The 21,005-nt window shown below is 43.4% G+C and overlaps 1 long non-coding RNA gene across 2 annotated transcripts; it reads right to left on the reverse strand.

Moving 5' to 3' along the window:
- Nucleotides 1-541: 541 nt before the first annotated feature.
- LOC125612719 lies at nt 542-12,281 on the reverse strand. Of its 2 annotated transcripts, XR_007343195.1 has the most exons (3): nt 11,588-12,281; nt 2,400-4,291; nt 542-1,225 (listed from the first exon to the last, which is right to left on the reverse strand). It is a non-coding gene; the product is annotated as an uncharacterized LOC125612719 (long non-coding RNA). The 2 variants fall into 2 exon arrangements; XR_007343194.1 differs by having other exon boundaries at nt 542-4,291.
- Between the last annotated feature and the right edge of the window lie 8,724 nt (nt 12,282-21,005).

The raw sequence follows: 21,005 nt of genomic DNA on the forward strand, positions 1-21,005 counted from the left end.
AGGCACCAGAGCCAACCAGATTGGAGCTTCCAAACCTGTGAACCACATTACCTTTTCTCTTTAAAAATCGATTATCTCAGGTATTAAATAGTGACAAAGATGATTCAAGTAGGATATTTCATGGAAGTACCATACCAACCCCAAATTCTTTCCTCCAGACTTTTTTTAATGAGGTAGAATAAGACAACCGTGGTGGATTCGTGTTTCCCTGGTTGAGTCGTTTTGATTTCCACCTGTGCGGGAGTGCACTGCAGATGGCGTGGAAAACTCTGGCTCTGACCATGTGTCCAGGAGCCACGAACAGAGGTTCCAGTCACAGAAGCAGAGCTGGAGAGAATGTGCTTCGACTTCAGAAGTGAAAACATGGACCCGGTTGGCTTTCCCCCGAATGTTGTTATGTGTAAGCAGATGGCATGTTAAACAGCGTCAAAGGGAAAACTAATAATGTTTTACATGTATCTGCCATAGTACCCATCCACGGAGAGCTGTTTGTCAACATTTAGGACTTGATTCTATGAGCTGAGGCCTGGAGCTGGCAGAATCCTTGGTCAATCATATTTTTATTATCAAATTTGTTCAAGATAAGGAAAATTTACATAGACCTATCCCATCACAGTCGTTTCTAGCATTTTGGTGTGTTTCCTTCTAGTCTTTCTTTATATAGAGAGACATAAAACAAGCACATTTGACTAAAACAAATCAAACAAATTTGGTTAAATATAAATTTGGTTCTAGGCAGTGTACACAATTTTATAACACCACATTCCTTGTTATAATAATATAATATTATCATTATTATAATTTCCCCACATTATTATATTATTTTTATAACTATTTGAAATGCTGTTTAAATATTTGACAAAATATAACAATTTCTTATTTACCTATATTGAACACTTAGATTGTTTTCTTTGCCTTGCTATTGTTAGTAACATTTTACATTTTTGTGCCAATAGCTTTTGTGAATTTAGAATTCTTTTCTTAGGAGAAATTCCCAGAGGTAGAATTAAGAAGGATCTCTAACGTTCATAGCCTGACTGTTTTCCAACTGAGTTCACTTCCATCTCTTGGCAGTGGGAGTCTGAGCTTATCACACCTTGCCTGGTTGGTTGGTTGGTTGTTGCTGGCTGGTGCTAGAGGTGGCTTGTGTTGGGAAGGTCAAGTTCAGGGCTTACAGTCCAGCTTAGAGAGAAGATCCAAACTGTCCTCCGCCTCTGGCAAGTGCCTGGAATGCAGGAAATTCACCATGATGAGGAGGAAATTGAGATATGTGGCCTCTTTTTTGGAGAAATAGGATTGTGGTGGTGAAGAATGACTTTAATAAACACTTCAGAAAATAAATTGCTTTCTCCCCCTTGTTTTCAGTCCACGTCCTGGAAGATGCTCACAAATTCTTCCACAGACAGCCCTGTAGATGAGCAAAAGCAAGCCAAGCTCTTTGGGACTTGAGTGACTCAGCATTTCCAAAGCTGGTTGTCCAGCTGCCACTGGAGGGAAGCCCCCTTCCCCTGGGGCCAGGAGCAGAGCAGACCCATGGCCGTGGAGTAGGGGGCGGCTGGTGGCAGGAAGGGGAGTATCAGGGCTGTGGAAGGGAATTGAAGGGGGTGGAGCTGGAGGGGGGAACAGGCAGCCTTTTGGGGTGGCCTTGCTGGGTCAGCAGGATGCCAGGCAGGGGTCTTGGGAGTTTGTGTGTGTGCATGGTGAAGTTCAGGGAGCAGCGATGACCTGCGCAGCACAGGCTGAACTGGGTTAAAGAGCTGTGCGTGTCATCGTTAAGCACTTGTATCTGTCAAAATGTTTTTAGCTGCCAGGCTTTGCACCGACTTCTGGCTTCTTGTCCATCCTGGCTACAGGGGGTTCTCCCAGAAAGGGGAGGCCTGGTTGAGAGGGCTTAGCTTCTCATCCATTCATTCAGGAATGTTTACTGTGTACCAGGCCCTGGGGACATGGCTCTGACCAATACAGACAGGTCCTTTTTCCTCTCCTACCTTTTCTCCAGCACCTTAGGTGTGAGGAAGGGTGCTGAAGAATAAGTCCTAGCAGGGCTGGGAGTGTGACCAGGTGGCTGCAAAGGGCCCTGGACTCAGAAGGGCCTAAACTTTAATGTTTAATGTTCTGCTAGTGCATCTTGGAATTCATGAATAATTGTATCTTTGGACTTTTGTAAGTAAGGCCGATAGGACCCTGGACCATATGTGTGAGCAGTAAAGGCAGGCACAATATGCATCCATTTCCATGCAGAGTTCACGATGTCCCAGGAGCCCTGTGGGAGTTCTAAGAGAAGCAGAGAGCGAGTAAGGTCAGCGTGTCATGAGCCTGCTCCACTTAGCCCTGAGTGAGAGGCACTGACAGCCATTTCCCATTCAAACCAGACCAGCAGGGGATGGCGTTTGTCCTACCAGACTCTGGAGACCCATGGATCCTATCACGTCCTTTCTCATTTGTGTTACTTCCCTGGGTTAGTCCAGCCTGAGTGCTGGCCGTGATTACGAAGAGGGAGAGGGCAAGACCAGCAACTGTGGGTCCTTCCTTCCTCATGAGAATCCTAAAGGTAAAGAAGAGTGTTGGTAGATGTGGCGTCTGGCAGGAAGTAGAGCTAGTGTCTCCAATATTTGTCCTCTTAGAAAAAGCAAATATATGTTTTGTGGAACATGACATACAAATTGTGTAATTTTGGTGACACACATAGCAGCTGAATGCTGTTGTATTTACATTGAAAATCATATAAAGATGAATGGTAGAAATTTAAATCATATAAAAATCATATAAAAATATAAATCACATTAAAATTCATGGTACTAATTTTCATTTTATTTCAGTTTTCTACTTAGAATGACATTAAATGACATATATGAAATACTAGGACAAGCAGAGAGTGAGAAAGAGGGCGAGAAAAAAGAGAATATTTAAGAAGGGAAAAACTATACATTAGGATTTTAATGGCACCTTTTCCCCTGCTCTTTGAACCAAGGCCCTGTTTTGTCATTTTGCACTGATGTCTGAACACTACCTGCCTGTTCTGAGTCTGAGGTAGTGGTTGCGAGGGGGCTTCTTCCTCTCTTCTTTGGTTGTGCCTTGGCCTCTGGAGGCTTCCACAGGCTGCTCTAGGGTGGTGAAGATGATGTCATAAGAGACAGGGCTGTGGGCCAGAACCTGAGACACACAGTCAGTGTGGACATGCTGGTCACGGTATTTACCTCTCAGGGCCTCTGTTCCTCATTAAAATAATGGGGCAATGGTGCCTCCTTCTCAGGGCTGGTGTGAGGATCATCATCATCATCATCATCATCATCAACGATATCGGCATATGGAAGGCACAGGAAGGTTAAGAAGGAAAAGAAACACCCTGTTAGGGCAGGGCCAGGAAGGTGATGATTTGAGGTAGGGAGGGAAGTTCACCAGCAAATGCAAGTTCATTGCTAGCATTCATTCTGTGGGTCCAAGCTTCCGTCTCCCATTTGTAGAATGGGCAACTACTGTGGGCTCCCATTTCTGCTCCCGCCACCCATTTTGGCATTTTGAATCATTTCTTAATCATTTGCTCTTCTAGCTGGAAGAGCAGCCCAAGTAGCAGCTGTGACAGGTGCTTCCGTCCCCAATTAAGTCACAAAGGGAATTCCCAAGAGCTCTGCCATTCCCAGACCAAAATCATGTTCAGGTAGGTGTGCCGATTAGTACAACAGGCAATCCCATGTGGATGCACACTTACTTGGTAGGGATTGGTTTTGGTGGGAGAGGAAGGTGTGTGTGTGTGTGACCTACAAGTTCTGAGCATGAGGTTCTGTGCAACCCTTTATGAAGGAACCAAGTCTCTCTTCGTGAGCTTGTTCTTTGTCATACAAACATCTCACAAACTTTTTAGACAAAGGCAGATTTACTGTGAAATGAATCAACCTTCGAATCCCTTCCAGGACCCTATGGATGTGTTCATGTGACCATGTTTTTATGAATTTTCCAAAAGTAAGGTTTGCCTCTGTGATCGGTCAGGACATCTGTTTTTTTCACCTCCAACTTTCCAGCTGCCACCAACTTCTTTTGTCCAGTGATACTGGGGTGTTCAGTTCATTTCTGGGATCCAGACAAAGGGAAGTTGAATTAGGATAACTAGAGAGGTGTTTAGGGGTTTGAGGTTATTTCTGGGTGGAGTTATTTCCAGTCATCTCCATGTAGAAGTGGCTTCTGGGATACTCCTGTTGCATATCGTGAGGCCCCTGTGTCAGGACTATGGGTGTTTAGACCAGCAATCACAACACAGCGTGAGCACATCCTCTGGTGCTTGAAATGTGTCGCCCTGGAGGAGAAATAAAGCTCCAAATTTATAAAGCCTGAAGCTAATCTGTGGAAAATTTTCCCATTCATCAGATATGAGAAGTTAAAAATAGAGGAATCATTTCTTAATCTCTTTCTCAAAGCAGAAGTTCTTTCCTGCCCAGGGGTTACACCAATGCAATTACATTACAACCATATCATTGTTTTATATGGGATTATAGGATTTAGAATTCATCAGAATTTTGTTTACAGAGCACAATGTGTAGCATGCAATACATGATGAAGACAGTTTTGCATGAAGATATTTATGCATCCCCAAATATTGGGCCAATAATAAATTCTGAAGCTGAAAAAAAAGTTTTCAATATTTAGTATAACAAAACCAATTTGGATCAACTACACTAGAGGAAGGACTGGATTCTTTTTCTAGTCTCTTTGTAGAGAGTGATACAAATCACCGTCTCATGAAAAGGCGAATGAAGACTGTGCAGGCAACAGTGGAAAAAAATGGACTGATTGATGGGTGGCAGGCAATTGATTAATAACCTGGTTTTATAAGTGGGTTCTGGATGTTTTCCAGCTTTAAGAAAATTTATAACTTATGACATTTGCAGGTAAATGGATGGAGCTGGAGAATATTATGCTAAGCAAAAATAAGCCAAACCCCAAAAGCCAAAAGCCGAATGTTTTCTCTAATAAACGGATGCTGATTAATAATGGGGGTGGGGAGGGAAGAATGAAGGAACCTTGGATTGTGCAGAGGGGAGTGAGGGGAGGGGATGGGAAGGACAGTGGAATGAGATGGTGACTCTGCAGCATGTACAGCCAGAGGAAGGAGAAGTTGTGCTCCATTTGTGTATAGTGTGTCAAAATGCACTCTACTGTCATGTATAACCAATTAGAAAAAGTAAAAAAAAAAATCATAATTTGTTATGTCTGTTCTGATTCTAATATTCAGTTTGGCACCAAATTTTGCATTTGCATATTTTTTATCATGGTAAAAAACAACACGAAATAAACCTTCTTAACAAATTTTTAAGTGTAGAGTGTTGTTAATGATATGCACATCGTTGTACTATGTATTTGCATTTAATCTTTTTCTTTCTTTTTAAAAAATATTTATTTTTTAGTTTTGGTGGATACAATATCTTTATTTTATTTTTATGTGGGGCTGAGGATTGAACCCAGTGCCTCATGCATGCTAGGCGAGCGCGCTACCTCTGAGCCATAACCCCAGCCCTAATCTTTTTCTTGAAGATGATCCCCAAATTATATAAATTTCAGGCTTTAAAAACCTAAGTTATGGGCTGGGGATGTGGCTCAAGTGGTAGCGCACTTGCCTGGCATGCGCGGGGCGCTGGGTTCGATCCTCAGCACCACATTAAAAAAATAAAAAATAAAGATGTTGTGTCCACCGAAAACTAAAAATAAATATTTCAAAAACCCCCCAAACCTAAATTATAACTTTGTCCTCAGAACTTCCACCATTATAGCACTTTCAAAACCAAACATTTCTCCATTTTTTTTCATTTTTAAAAAACACATAAGCTTTATTGAGATACAATTCACATATCATAATGTTCACTTTTGTACACAGTGGTCCTTAGTGTGTTTCTGGAGACCGTGTTTCTGGTATTCATGTCCCATGATCCTTTCTTCTTGAATCAGAGCTGGTCCCAAAACTCACTTGTAACCAGCAGAAATGACACTGCGCTCTCTCTGAGGTTGGCCAGACAGAGCCTTGAGGCTTCTGCTGTGGTTTCTAGGAGTTCTTGTTCAGAGGGATGCCAGTGCACTAGGTTTTGTAGTGTCCCTCCAAAATCCATGTCCACCTAAAACTTCAGAAGTTAACCTTACTTGGAAATGCAGTCTTAGGAGATGTAATAGGCTATAAAAATAAAACCATCTGGATTTGGAATGGGTCCTATATCTAATGACCAGCGTCCTTATGAAAGGAGAGGACAGAGACACACAGAGAAGGCCATGTGAGGTCGGAGGCTGACCTCGGAGTGAAGCATCTACAAGCCAAGGATTACCAAGGATTGCAGGCAGCCCCCAGAACCTGGGAAGAGACAGGAAGATGTCACTTTAGAGCTGCTGGAAGAAACCAATTGTGCCGACATTTTGCTTTTAGACTTCTGCTCTTCTGAACTGTGAGAGAAGGAGTTTCTGTTATTGAAGATGCCCAGTTTGTGGTAACTTGTTGTGGAGGCCCTCGGGGATGTAGACACTGGCTGTCAGAGATTACCTGAGACCACAGTGTGTGCAGAAAGAGGTGCCTGGGCAGCCACCAGCTGTGTGGGTGGGGAAGTCATCTTGAACATCGTCCAAACATGGGGAGTGTTCAGCTATCTCTGTCTGGTCCCAGTGAACATCTGATTGCAATGCCATAAGAGACCCCAAATGGGAACAGTTGGGCTAAATCCAGGCAAGGGATAGAACCACGAGAGATAATAGCAAAGATGGCTTTAAGCCATGAGTTCTACCATGATTGGTTATGTGCCAAGATCTTTGTTGTTGTTGGTACGGGAGATTGAACTCAGGGGCACTCGACCACTAAGCCACATCCCCAGCCCTATTTTGTATTTTATTTAGAGACAGGGTCTCACTGAGTTGTTTAGCGCCTCTCTTTTGCTGAGGCTGGCTTTGAACTTGCAATCCTCCTGCCTCTGCCTCTGGTTGCTGTTGGGATTACAAGCATGTGCCACTGCGCTTGGCCTTGTACCAAGATCTTGATTCAGGGCCTTTCCCTGACCATGGTCTCCCCAAAATGGGGTTCAGCTCTCCTCATCTTCAAGGAAATCAGCCCTCCTCCCTCTGTCACCCTGGAATTTGGATGAATGACATTCTCTGGCTCTTCACGCATACAAAAGATCGACTCCTTTCCTTGGTGGGTCTGTACCTGATGGTAGGTGTGAATCTTAAGAAAATAGAACTCTTTCTAAGCATCATGACAACAGATTTCAAATGACATGTAAGGCAAATGTGGAGAAGATACTATAAAATGAGAAGAGGTCCCTCTCGGAGGACTTCGAATTTTAAGGTGGTTCTGGGTTTGAATAAGAGGAGGGGACCTGGGAGGGCACTTCAGAATGGACCTACTCCTTTGATAGTTCATTTGTTCATTTGAGGATAGATTGAAGGGAAGTCCCCTGGACTCAGTGGCCACCAGGGTCATGCCCTCTCAAGGAGAGGCCCACTGATGGCTTCTATCGTACATATATAAACTCCCTAAAATTATATATAAATTTAAAATTTTCCCATCATGTATTTTTTGGTGTGTCCATAACTTTCATCACATTTGTCACATAAAGTAGTAGGGAGAGTTTGATGCCCCCCACCTCAAAGATAAGAACCAGGATTGAAGCCAACAGAAGTTGAGCTATGGCATGCACTTAATATGTGAAAATATGCATAGTATTCATTTTGCAAGAACACGAACAAAAAGATGCACACTGAGTACTTTACAGTGGGGAGGAGAGCAGTGGACGTGTTCAGTAGTCCCTTCTTGTTGGGAGATGAGTAGCTGACAAATTGAAACTTTTTTCCAGGGAGTTTTTAACTCAAGTCCCAGAGAGTGGCAAACATGGAGGCAGTCGTTGGGGTAAGAGCTGAGCGTGATGGAGCCCTGGGAAGGGACAGCAGATGTCTGCTGCTGCAGAGGTGACAAGACAGATAGGCTGCCAGAGCTGTTCTTGGGTCACTGCAGTGACTTGAGCTAATGCAGGGGAGAAGCTGCCCCATCATGTGCCCTTTGGTGTAGACCTGCTGCAGACGTGGAGGATTTGCATTCTTCGAATTCCAAGACAATAGCAGCACAAGTGGGAGAGGCCAAAGGCCTGAGGAGGAGACTTGGCTGCATCCTTGAACCTGGTGCTTCTCCAGGTGGGCAAGCTGCAGGCCCTGCTTCCTGCCCATTGGGCTGACGCAGCTGGTTACAATGCAGGGGCTGGATGCTGCAGAAGAGCAGTTCTTCTCTCAGGCTCCCTGAGCAGCATGTCAGCTGGCTGTTGGCAGGAGGTCTGGGGAGCTCATCCAACTTCAGAACAATGTCTGAAAATGGGCTCTGGGTCAAAACGAAAGTGAGACCATTACAGGAACCATATTCTCTGTGGGCCTGGGGTGCACCCCAGGGCTTTCTTGACAAAGGGAGGAGACACATTTTTTGCTCGTGTTAATTATACATCAGGTTAATGACAAAGTGCTTGTTCAGGCTCAGAGGGATGCCATGGTTCTTGCTGCAGTGGCCCCCTGAGGCCCAAGCTGCTATCTGAGCATTCTTAATTAGTGGTGCGCTGTGACGCAGCTTGTCATGAGCTATTCAGGTTTCCTCGGGTGAGTCCCTGTTCTGTAATGCTTGCCAGTCTCTGCAGTTTTTTTTTTTAAACTTGAGGATTAGTCTGAACCTCTGAAATGTACTTTCTCAAGAGCAGAAACATCCTAACAGACCTCACTTTAATCAAGAAAAGGCAGGACCATTAGCGTCACTTTACAATAGTCAGGTAATGTGGTCCCATCGAGATGTGGGAGGACTTCGTGGTGTGACCCCATGCCCACCAAGGAGAAAGGAGAAAGCAGGCTAATGCATGACCTTCAGGGTCAGTGGGACTGGAGCCTGGTGTTCTGTTGGCCAGCTGTGTGGCCGTGGGCCAGGTTGCACACGTGCATTGTTCAGTGCGTGGCATGTGTGGAAGGGTCAACACGTGTTGGTTATTGTCCTTAATCTATCAGGCTCATGGCTGGTTCTGGTGCCTGGTGGCAGCCAACAGTGTTTTCGCCTTCCTCCTCCTACACCTTGGACAGGCGAGCCTCCAGCATTTGCCTAATCTGGGGAGTCACTGACTGTGGCAGCTAGAATGAAGTCGTGCTCTCTTGCAGAGAGATGGATTCTTGAATCTTTAGCATTCCTTCCAGGTGGTCGGTGGGAAATTCACATTTTTCCAAGGCAACTTATTCCCTTCTTCACCAGCTCTGAAAAACACATTTAACCTCACCACGACATCTGTCTTCTCGTTCCTACCTTGATAAAGAACCAGCACATATTTGTCAAACAATAAATATTCACTGTGTAGGAAATACCAGTAGGGGACACAAAGGAGTTCAACCTACCTTCTTTGACCCTAAAGCAGAGTAGAGAATTAACAGCCATGGAATAAATGGAAGTGGAAGGTAGCATTCAACGCAGATGGTGGGGGGGTGGGGACCACCTCCTGGATCCCCAAGCTTCAGGGATTGGGAGGGTGTGGCAGGAGGAAGGTGGCCTTCTTTATGAACTCTGCAAACCCCATAACTCAGGATCCTGGTTCAGTGCAGGGAACCATTAAGAAAGCTATATTTTGGCTGGGTATGGTGGCCCATGCCTATAAGCCTAGTGGCTTGGGAGGCTGAGGCAGGAGTATTACAAGTTCAAAGCCAGCCTCAGCAACTTAGCGAGGTCCTAAGCAACTTAATGAGAACCTGTCTCTAAATAAAACATTTTAAAAAAGGACTGGAGATGTGGCTCAGTGGTTAAGAGCCCCTGGGTTCAATTTCTCGTACCCCAGAAAAAGAAAACTATAATAATAAATGATGAGAGGCATGCTGACTAGAGATTGGTTTTTTCAGGTGTGAGCTCTGGAAATACGGTGCTGTGAAGGAAAGAAGTTGGCTTTCCTTCCAGGGACCTGGGCTGCTGTGCTGGTCAGCAGTGAGAGGCAGCTGGAGCAATGGCTCAGGGCTGTTCTTTTTAGTTTTCCTCTTCACAGGCCTTGGTTTCCCTGGGTTACGTGTGGGTGGGGCAGGGTCACCTCTATGTTTATTTCCATCCCTCCCATTCTCTGTTGTTAGAATGCTCAGGCCAACCACGGGACCCAGGCTGACTAGTACTGACTCCTCGGCATTGGGCACCAGGGATGACGGGATGCAGAACCAAGAAGTGTTTCCAGTGCCACTTGGGTAGCTTGGATGATTTATTGCCATTTTTTTGAACATAATAAGGAAGCCCTAGTGCCCAGGATACTGTGTGCGAGTAGCTTAACTTCTTTTAGTGGTAAAGTTTTTGTGAAAAGCAAGCAAACAACAGCTTCAAAAACCCGAGTTCAAATAAAAGAACAGGGCATCAAAGAGCCAATGTGGTGTTGGGGCTACATACTCCAGAAACAATCTTAATGGGTCTAAAAGACTCCATGGAGACGGCTTGCATATTTGTAGCCACTGTCCCAAGCACTTGTAAAATTATAAGATTTAGAAAGGAAAGGTAAAGTCCTATCTCTTCAACAAATAATAAATAACTCCAAACTGAGCCCAGGGCTAAGAAAGGGGGGGAGGTGGGAGGAATGGCGCAGCATAGAGAAAACGAAACGTAATGAAGAAAAGCTTCAGGGGAGCAGGCAACAGTGGTGGGAACAGTTTCCTCAAGACAGGAGCAGGAATCTGTCTTTAAGCAAGAGGTGGGAGTGGGGGCTGGGTGGCAGCAAGGGCTAATCCCAGGGACAGAAGAGGCTCTTGTCCGGTTTCCCTGTGAAGTGGATGGAATGGTGATGACAGTGGCCGACACCCTTGTGCACATGTTCTGGGCGAGGCACTGGGCCCAGGACGGCTGATGCATTATCTCCCTTGGGATTTCTGCCCCTTCTCCCCTCTCATTTCCAGTGCCACCAGTCTGGGCATGAAACGTAGCATCCCTCCTTGATCTCCCATCATTTTGCCTGTGACACGTTCATTTCCTTGGGGATGTGGTGAACAACCCAAAAGGACAACGTGTCTCTCTCAAGTGTACTGTCCTTGACACCCGACACAGGGTCCAGCCCAAACCACAGACTCCAAACGGACTTGATGAAAGAGTCCGCAGGCTGTGGTTAGCCAATCACTCTAGCCTGATGTGTAGAGGGTCATGTGCTAGGCCCCCCGTGCTCAGTTATTTTTATTTATTTATTTTTTTAGTTATACATGGACAAATATCTTTATTTTGTTTATTCATTTTTATGTGGTGCTGAGGATGGAACACAATGCTTCACATGGGTGAGGCAAGTGCTCTGCCACTGAGCCACAACCCCAGCCCCATGCCTAGTTCTTTACAAGCATAAACCTATTTCGTCTTTACAGCACTCCCAGCTGCTATAGGTTTTTAAAAAAATTGAGGCAAAACCCATCCTGTAAAATTTACCATCTTAACTGTTTCTGGTCTACAGTTAGGTGGTGTCAAGCACATTCACATTGTAACACAACAGACTCTAGAACTGTTTCCTCTTGCAATCCCGAAACTGTATAAATTAAACCAAAGCAACCTTTTCCATTTCTGTGAATCTGACTCTTCTAGATACCCCAGGTGACCACTCACCATATGGTGCTTGTCTTTCTGGGACTGGCTTAGTTCACTTAGCATAATGTCCTTATGCTTCAGCCACTCTCTTGCATGTGCCGTGGTTTCCTTCCTTTTTAGGCTGGAAAACATCCCATTGTTTATTCACTCATCTGTCGATAGACATCTGGGTTGCTTCCAAGTTTTTGCTATTGTGAATACTATTGTTCTGAACATGAGTATGCCAATTGGAGACAGGCAGTTTTACCTTCTTTCCGTGAAGAGGGTTGAGAATCAGAGAGTTTGTGCTACTTGCCCAAGGTCACAACCAGAAAGTTGTCAAGGTGGGTTTTGTACCTGGGTCCATCCATCTGTCTGCAGTTGATGTTTGTCACTACTAGAAGGCACACTTTTGCTCTGGGATCCCCTGAAGGAGGGGTGGCAAACTCTTTTATGGTTAATGAAAAACTAAGGTTTATTTGTTGGAACTGTGTATCTAGTGGACTTTGAAACTTTGTCTCAACACTACTGGGCATTTGCTAAAAACCCATTAAGGGAAGAAGTTTAGGGATGAACCAAAGTAGAATTGACACAGTTGCTGTCTAGGTAGAAGGACAGCACAGTGAAGAAACGGAATTCAGAGAAGGTTGCGGAAGTGATTCTGTGATCCTTTGACTTATTATTTTTAGCATGTTATGTAAGGGAATTTCAGATAGTTCACATAAAGTGTGTGCAATGCATAGAAAATAGGCCTATGACTTCTAGAAATAATCCAAGTGATAAATGGTCTCTGTCTATATACATTGTAAGCAATGATGCCAAATTATTTGGATAAGTTCACCAACAGATGTGATCTCTTTAGCTAAGCAGATATTAATTTTCCAGCTCCTTGACCAACTGATAAATTATATCCCGTTGGAGATATATCTTGACAAGTTAACAGTAAAAGCTGATGTTGCAAATGATTGTCAAGACACAATTCAAATGAGATGAAGACTCTTGCCACATATGCTGTCCCTTGGCTTAGAAAATATCTACAATTTACATTTAAAAAATAGTATTCTAGGGCTGTGGTGTAGCTCAGTGGTAGAGCCCTTGCTGAGCACATGTGAGACACTGAGTTTAAGCTTCAACACTGCATAAAAAAAATAAATAGACACAATACCTTTGTTTTGTTTATCTATGACTAAAAAGAATAAAAAATAAAAAATTATATTCTATGTACATGGTGATAAAGACATTTTATTACTTAATATACTTAAAAATCAATGTATTAATCCAAATAGGGTATTTAGTGTTTTGGGCCATTTATCATTCTGGTATAGGTGTTAGAATTTGCATCCTGCTCTGTGGCATGGTGCTTTCGCTAGTACTTTCCCTGCAGAATCTTTTGCCATCACATGCCTGGCTTGAAATGTTGCTAGGTTACAGAACAAAGCTGCTTAGGGGTGGTCTAAGGTGCATCCCCTTTGTGTGATGTATGATCAAGATGTGAAGTTTCTAGTGATTAAACATTTCCTGTCAATCTCAGTGGAGGCTTTATTCATCTATGAAAAGCAGCTTTCCCAGCCTTGACACTATTGACACTTTAGACCAGATAATTTTTTGTCATGTGCATCTGTCCTGCACATGGTAGGATGTTTAACATCACCTCTGGTCTTTACCTGCTTGATGCCAGCAGCACTCCTTAGTTGTGACAAAAATATCTCTGAACATTGCCCAATATCCCCTGGGGACAAAAATTCCTCCCTATTGAGAATTTCTGATATACACCTTCAGAAATCAGATGTGTGCAGACCTCTGCATGTTGCCCTGGCTTTATGGATAGTTGAAGAATATTTCACATGCGTTTCTCTTTGCAGTAGCTATTAACATAAATATTCTTATTTGTAATTTTGGCAAAATCCTGTCAGGGAAGATTAATGGGGGGGGGGGAAAGCAAAAATATCCTCTTGTGATATTGCAGTGCACTGAATTACATGCGATTGCATTGCCAATAAAGGAGACGATTAATGGAATAACCTTCAGTGTTATGCAGAGTTCTCAGTGGATGTCTGCCTGCTGTTTTATGGTGTCCCCCAACTATTGCCTATCTGTCTGGATCAGTTAATTGTATGTTTCTTTTTAACCTCCACTGATACCACCTTGTGTTTATTCCCTAGTATTTCATTTTTTATTCTTGTGATCAATAAAGCTTTGCTGCCCATTTGTCATTAAAAGTGTCGGTTTGTTTTCTTCCATATATCTGGCTGACTTCCTGCTTGGATGGAAGGAGAAATCTATTTGACTTTGATGGAGCTAAAATTACATTGCTATTGATCAGTGTCTTTTGCATAGCAAATCTTGTTGGAATAAAATCCTAGAATTTCAGCCTGTGTAGGTGAGCAATAATACTGAGGACAAACACAATATTCTATTAACAGACTGAGAATAATCTCTTCAACTAGACCCCAGAACATGCCTCGTGGCTTATATGATAATATAATGTTGACTGTGAATATTAGAACTTTGTGGTTTTGAAAAATGAACTCCAACCTCCTCACTTTTCAAATGAAAAAAAAAAAAAAAAAAGAAAGAAAAAAAGAAAAAAAGAAAAAGCCAGGAGAGAAGAAAGTGATATTGTCAAGGATGCTTATCAGGTAGTTCCAGAAGTAGGACTAGAGGCTTAAGAAGAAGATTACAATGATGATGTTATTCAGGGGTTTGCAATTCATGGTCCCTGGTGGGGGCGGGGGGGGGGGCAAATCTGATCTGCTTGTTTTTCTAAATATGTTTTTTTTGAACACAGCCATGCATATCAGTTTGCTTATCGATGACTGCTTTCATACCACAATTAGAGTTGAGTAGCAGTGGGAGAAACTGGTTCACAGAGCCAAAAATATTTCTTATATGGTCATTCATAGAAAAATCTTGCAACTATCCAGACTCCTTTGCAATGTCATAGTGCAATATTTCTATCCTCCCCACCCACCTTCAATGTGGCTCAGCCATGTGGCGTGCTTTGGTCTGGCTTGCCCTTGTGTCTCTGCTGTTGTCATGAAAAAATGACCAAGCTGGCTTCTTGGGGGATGAGAAGCATACGGAGAGGAACCAAGGGGTCTGAGTTGCCCCAGCTAAGGCCAGCCCAGATCGGCTGTTAGCTGGCCACCCCCAGCCCAGTGAGCAAGGTAGTCAAGATGGCAAAGCTGCTAGACCATAAGCTGTAAGTCCTGTTATTTATGCATAATTATTATGCATATAAAGTGGATACAGCTCTCTTGGGAATGGGTGATAGCTAAGGACTTTGTATCAGGAGATGGCAGATTTGGACGTAGATAAACCTGGACTTGAGAACTGTCGACTTTTTAGCTGTGTGACCTTGTTCCCGCTCAGATCCTGTTGCCTATCACACCTCTTTACTCCCTGGTTTTAGTGGGCACTGTGGCTTCCCTGACAGCTGGCTTACCTGTGGAGAAGCAGAAGGTTCCGTTTCTCTGCCTCTTGATGATGGGCATGCCGGCTGACTTGTCAAGGCCCACCCACAGGCTGTGGCCAAAATCAACGAGCGTCATGCTGGGTGGAGGCATCTCTGCTGATGCTGGACTCTTCGCCAGGGTGGCACTGGGAAACACAGGTCAACATGGGGTGCAAGGCTGAGCCAGTACATGGCAGACAGCCTTCTTGGAAGGTCATCTGGATGCAGCCAGAGTAGACCTCACTGGAAGGGAGACTAAACCTTTGTTGTTAATACAACAAAACAGATACTGGAGTTTGGAGGATGCTTGCTACCATAGTTGAGCAAAGATTTCTTTTGAGGATTTTTCTAGGAAGTACTACAAATGGTAAAAGTGGTGGAGGGAATCAACCACTTTATTGGAGGCCTACTGTGAATTACGGAATAACGGGGCAAGTAGGCTTTACAAGGCCACCTCCTGGGGTCCCGTGTAGGAACTGCCACTAAACAAACTACATGACCTGTGGGCGTCACTCCATCATTTCATCCTCAATTTCTGGTAGAACAGGGATACACCTGCAGTCTTTCGGGATATAGGGCAGCGTTCGATGAGGCAGTAATATAATGGTGTGCCCAGAATACTGGAGGAGCTGACCAGGGCTGTCATCTGAAAGGCAGACTGGATGGGACACTCTGGGGCCTGGCCAGGCTGGGAGTCCCACTAGCCCTGCTGAACCATGGGATGAGTTGTATTTGGGGAGGTCCTGGGTCCACTTCCAGGGAAGGCTAAGAAGATGCACAAGAACCCTGGGGGGGGGGCGGTGAAGGTGAGAGGCCAGGGAAGGGGCCTGAGGAGCGTCAGGGGACTGCGGGCTGCACGTCCAGAACCACAGGAGGCAAAGTAGAGGCCAAGTGCAGGGCCTTGGGGTGGAAGAGGCCTGAGTTTGAATCCTGGTTGTGCTTTTACTTGCTGGATGACTGCAGGTAACTCATGTAACTCCTCTTCGGTTAAATAGGGACCACTGTAGTGTCAACCTTGGGGTGTTATGAAGAGAAACGATGAGAATACCTGTAAAATACATGCTAAGTCTGGAACTATTGGATGCCACCCTTACTGTATTATCGAAGTGAATCTATAAATCTAGGAGGTGTGTTGACGTGGCCAGATCAAGCGATACCCACCTGCTACATATCCAACCAGGACACACAGCTCAGGTTTCTTAAAAAATGTGCTAGGGCAGCCACAGGGTGACGGTAAGTGCGTCTTGGCTGGTGTGGTGTTGAGCTTGCTGGGCCAGTCTTTATGCCTCAGGGGAATCACATTTTGGAAATAGGCTGACCTTGCTAAGTCATAATAAGCTCCAGGGGTGATGACACTGAATAGCAGTATGACCTGTGGGGGTCACGAAAGCCAGAAGGCCTGATACTGTCCCATCTGAGCATCTCTGTGAGGGAGTGAGAGCTTGCTCTGGAGCTTCTAGATGTCCTGGTCCAGAGGAATTCCCTTGGTGGCTTTAAAGTTTTTACTTCTTTTGATGGAAGTGGAGAGGGGAAGAATAAACACTTCTTAATTTATTTTCTTCTAGTTGCATACAGGTAAGAATCCTGCACAGATTAAATTATGCGTCAATTTCCATTTTTGCTTGGGCAATGTTAGCAATGTGGAGACCATGAAAGAGAACAATTAGATTTTATACACTGTGTACATGTTCCAACTGAGTACCTCTGGTCCCTTCTTTTAATTGTTCAGGGCCTCTGGGGTTTTAGCTTATTGGAAGGACCAGGAAGCAATATTCTAAGTGGGCCAAGTTCCAGAGAGGGAGGGTGGGAGCAGGAAAGTTTTTTTCCCCTGGCAAGTACCACTTGGGAGGATAGAGATAAATTGCCCAGCTTGGGTCTAAGCAAGGGCAAGCAGAGAAGCCCACCAGGGCCTGCTGCTGGGAAGGCAGAGCAGAAGCCACTGTTAAAGGCTCTGAAACGGTCCTTAATAGCTACCAGTGGACATCTGGGAAGATCTGTTCAAGGTTACAGTTACATTTTCATATATCACCTGATTAAGGATGTTGCAAACTAAATATGCTTGGAGCCAAGAGCTAGTGTGCATGTCAGTAGAAGAAAAGACACTTTTTCATGGCAAGAGAGATGTACCCTGAATCTGTTTCCCAAGCACTCATTCTCTCTGTGAGTGTTGCCCATGCCTGAGAGTCTGGATATAAAATTCAAAGAACTGAAATGATGAAACAAAAACTCATGATTTTTTTTAGGTGCTATGATGGGATGATATTATTTGTTTTGGAAGCCTTGACTCTAGGAGGATTTGGCTCCATTGCCAAGTTGAGAATACACTCAGTAGCTATTAAAATGCTTTCATGCTTGAAGCAGAACAGCAGATGTGGCTCTGATTGTGTACTGGGTTCATAAACAGTGTCGGCTGTCAGCCTCTAAGATCTTGTTATCACCTGGGAATTCAGGAAACTATTTTAAAACAGATTCTGAAAAAGTGAGAAATATAATCAAACAAAGATGCCCCCTATTCAGAGATCTCACTTCAAAGGGCAACTTGCGTTTCTGTCCCTATGATGCTTTTCTTCTACTTTGTCCTTTCAGTTGTTTTGGGGCATGTGACCCTTTTGAAATATTTTCTAATCTAGATTCAATTTCAGATGAAATCAGTTAACTTAGGGGACCTCAAGAATGGTCTTGGGGTCAAATTTTCAATTTCTGTGACTTCAGAAAATTTAGAAGGTTGTTCAGCTCAGCACTGTTGTGAAGCCTAGGTAACATGGTTAAATTTCTTTTAAATTCCAAGACAAAAGCATCTAGAGAAGTAGGAAATAATGAGCCAAGTTCTTCCCCTGATTCTCTGGAAATAGAAACTGGTTGGCCTGCAGACTGCCTCATTTCTACTCTACCTGCTCCCAGGACATTCAAGTGTGTGTTGGGTGTGTGCATGACCACATGTGTGTGTTTGCATATTTTCAAGCAAAGTTTTGTTATGTTAAGGTAGAAATTCTTCTACTGGTCCTGAGTGCAGTTTTATATTGCTCAATGACAGGGACACATACTAAGAAGTGTGTTATTAAGTGATTTCACCATTGCATGAACATCTGAGTGCACCTCACCTAGGTGATGTGGTGTCACCTATCGCTCCTGGGCCGCAAGCCTGCATAGCGTGTTATTGTACTGAATGCTGCAGCCAATGATAACATAATGCTGATTGTGTATGCAACTGTAACAAGTCTAAACAAAGAAAAAGTACATTAAAAGTAGTTTTGAGCTTCATTATAATCTTATAGGACCACTGCTGCATAAATACAGTTTGCCGTCAATCAAATCATCATTATGTAGCAGATGACAGTAAGGCAGTTATCATGGTAACAGGCGTCCTTCTGGGTTTCCATGCTCTATACATAAGATCCCAGAAAATGAATCTAAGGTACAGAAGCCAAAGCAATTTGCAGTTCTGTGATTGATTAATTTGGCTTTGGGAATTATACCGTGATCCCGAAGGAAGGGGAATAGAGTTTATATTTTGAGTAGCCTTGAGGTCCAAACTTGAAGCCAGCATGCAGAAAGACTTTCAGGCAAAGGCCCCAGGAAGCTGCTTCTCTTATCGTCCTGGCTCAGGACTGGCTTCCCAGTGATTCTGAGACCCTGGAGGGCAGAGGCAGTGCAGCATTTGGAAGAAAATCAATGCAAGTATGCAGGATTATGAACATCCATTTAAAGTCTGTGATTAATACTCTAATTAAGCAGGCTTTTAGGTATAAAACAATAAATCTAAAAAGTGAATGTGTAGAGATATTTAGATTTCTGAATACCTGTAAGAAGTGACAGGCTATGAATGACTACTTTCCCAAACACAGTCAATTCTTTATTCTCAACATAATTCATTAGTACTCAGCTCTTCTTTTGGAAGCCACAACAGAGCCCCTTTTATGATCCCATAACTAACCAGGGGTGAAGGTTTTCTTTTCCAGCTGGTTGACTTTTGGCAGTCTTAGGAAACCTGTGGACTAACCCCCGTCTCGCTGCAGAAGGGGACTTCGTCATTAAAGGAGAGCAGTTAACCATTATTTTGGGATCTGACATTATTGTGGTTGATTTGATTTGTGGTCAAATTTTATTTTGGCATCTCCTGAGCCTACCCCCCAAAGGACTTTAGGTAATCTTCTCATTTTAAACCTTAAAATTAACTGGAATTACATTTTGTGTTGCTAGTTTATGACACTTGATGTGATTTAAAACACTGCAGTGCCGCAGTCTGGCTGGGCACAATCAGGAGCCACTTGTCAAAAGAAACTAACTTTATTTTTAGAACCACACACGCCAAACAAAACAGCCTCTCAGGAAAAACCCTCAGAGCCTCAACTGCCACCACCGGCTTTCCACAAGCCTCTCTCTCCCACACAAGCTTCTCTCCACCTCCCACAATCCTCCTGCTCTTGAGGCCGATTGGCTGGGTCACGTGGGCGGAGCCAAAAAAGTCCCCCAATGAGCAGCTCCGTGGTCTGAAAGGGCAGGGAAACAGCCCAATGAGCATCACCGCAGAGGAGCCAATCAGCTAGATGTTGCTGGGGCCGCTGTGAGCCAATCATCAGCCGGCAGCTGGAAGTTTGCTGGCAGCTGGAAGTTTGCTGGGGCCCCTTCGGCTGTGGCTCTCAACACTGCAGAGCACTGTAAACCCAAATAGAGCCACTGAATTGCAGAGGGGAATTATATATTTGTCCTTGTTATAATTTGAGTTTTTTCCAAGAATGGATTTTTTCCAAAAAAAAAAAAAAAAGATTTTTATTCCTTTTTAAAACATTTACCTTTGAGATATTTTTTAATTGTAATAATAAATTTTATTTTTATTTTTTTTAAATTCAATTAGTTTTATTTTTAAGACTGCTTTCATTCCTTTAAATTAAGTCCTTTATATCATGTATATACAAAAAACAAATCTAAATGTGATAGAATGAGACAGAAGAATAACTTTAACATTGATTGTATATTGGTAAGAATCAATTTTAAGATTGATTATATATCAGTAAATATTAACAAATATGTGGTAGTCCAAATATATACATACATATTACTTTGTGTACTATCTATTTTTTTAATTTTATTGGTTGTTCAAAACATTACAAAGCTCTTGATAAATCATATTTCATACATTTGATTCAAGTGGGTTATGAACTCCCATTTTTACCCCATATACAGATTGCAGAATCACATCGGTTACACATCCACATTTTTACATATTGCCATACTAGTGTCTGTTGTATTCTGCTGCCTTTCCTATCCTCTACTATCCCCCCTCCCCTCCCCTCCCATCTTCTCTCTCTACCCCATCTTCTGTAATTCATTTCTCTCCCTTGATTTTTTTTTCCCTTTCCCCTCACAACCTCTTATGTGTAATTTTGTATAACAATGAGGGTCTCCTTCCATTTCCATGCAATTTCCCTTCTCTATCCCTTTCCCTCCCACCTCTCGTCCTTGTTTAATGTTAATCTTTTTCTCATGCTCTTCCTCCCTGCTCTGTTATTAGTTGCCCTCCTTATATCAAAGAAGACATTTGGCATTTGTTTTTTAGGGATTGGCTAGCTTCACTTAGCATAATCTGCTCTAATGCCATCCATTTCCCTGCAAATTCCATGATTTTGTCATTTTTTTAGTGCTGAATAATACTCCATTGTGTAAAAATGCCACATTTTTTAATCCATTCATCTATTGAAGGGCATCTAAGTTGGTTCCACCATCTAGCTATTGTGAATTGTGCTGCTATGAACATCGATGTAGCAGTATCTCTATAGTACGCTCCTTTAAGGTCTTCAGGGAATAGTCCAAGAAGGGCAATAGCTGGGTCAAATGGTGGTTCCATTCCCAGCTTTCCCAGGAATCTCCATACTGCTTTCCAAATTGGCCGCACCAATTTGCAGTCCCACCAGTGATGTACAAGTGTGCCCTTTTCCCCACATCCTCACCAGCACTTGTTGTTGTTTGACTTCATAATGGCTGCCAATCTTACTGGAGTGAGAT

Source organism: Marmota marmota, unplaced genomic scaffold (genome assembly GCF_001458135.2).
Source record: "Marmota marmota marmota unplaced genomic scaffold, marMar, whole genome shotgun sequence".
Classification (NCBI taxonomy): domain Eukaryota; kingdom Metazoa; phylum Chordata; class Mammalia; order Rodentia; family Sciuridae; genus Marmota; species Marmota marmota.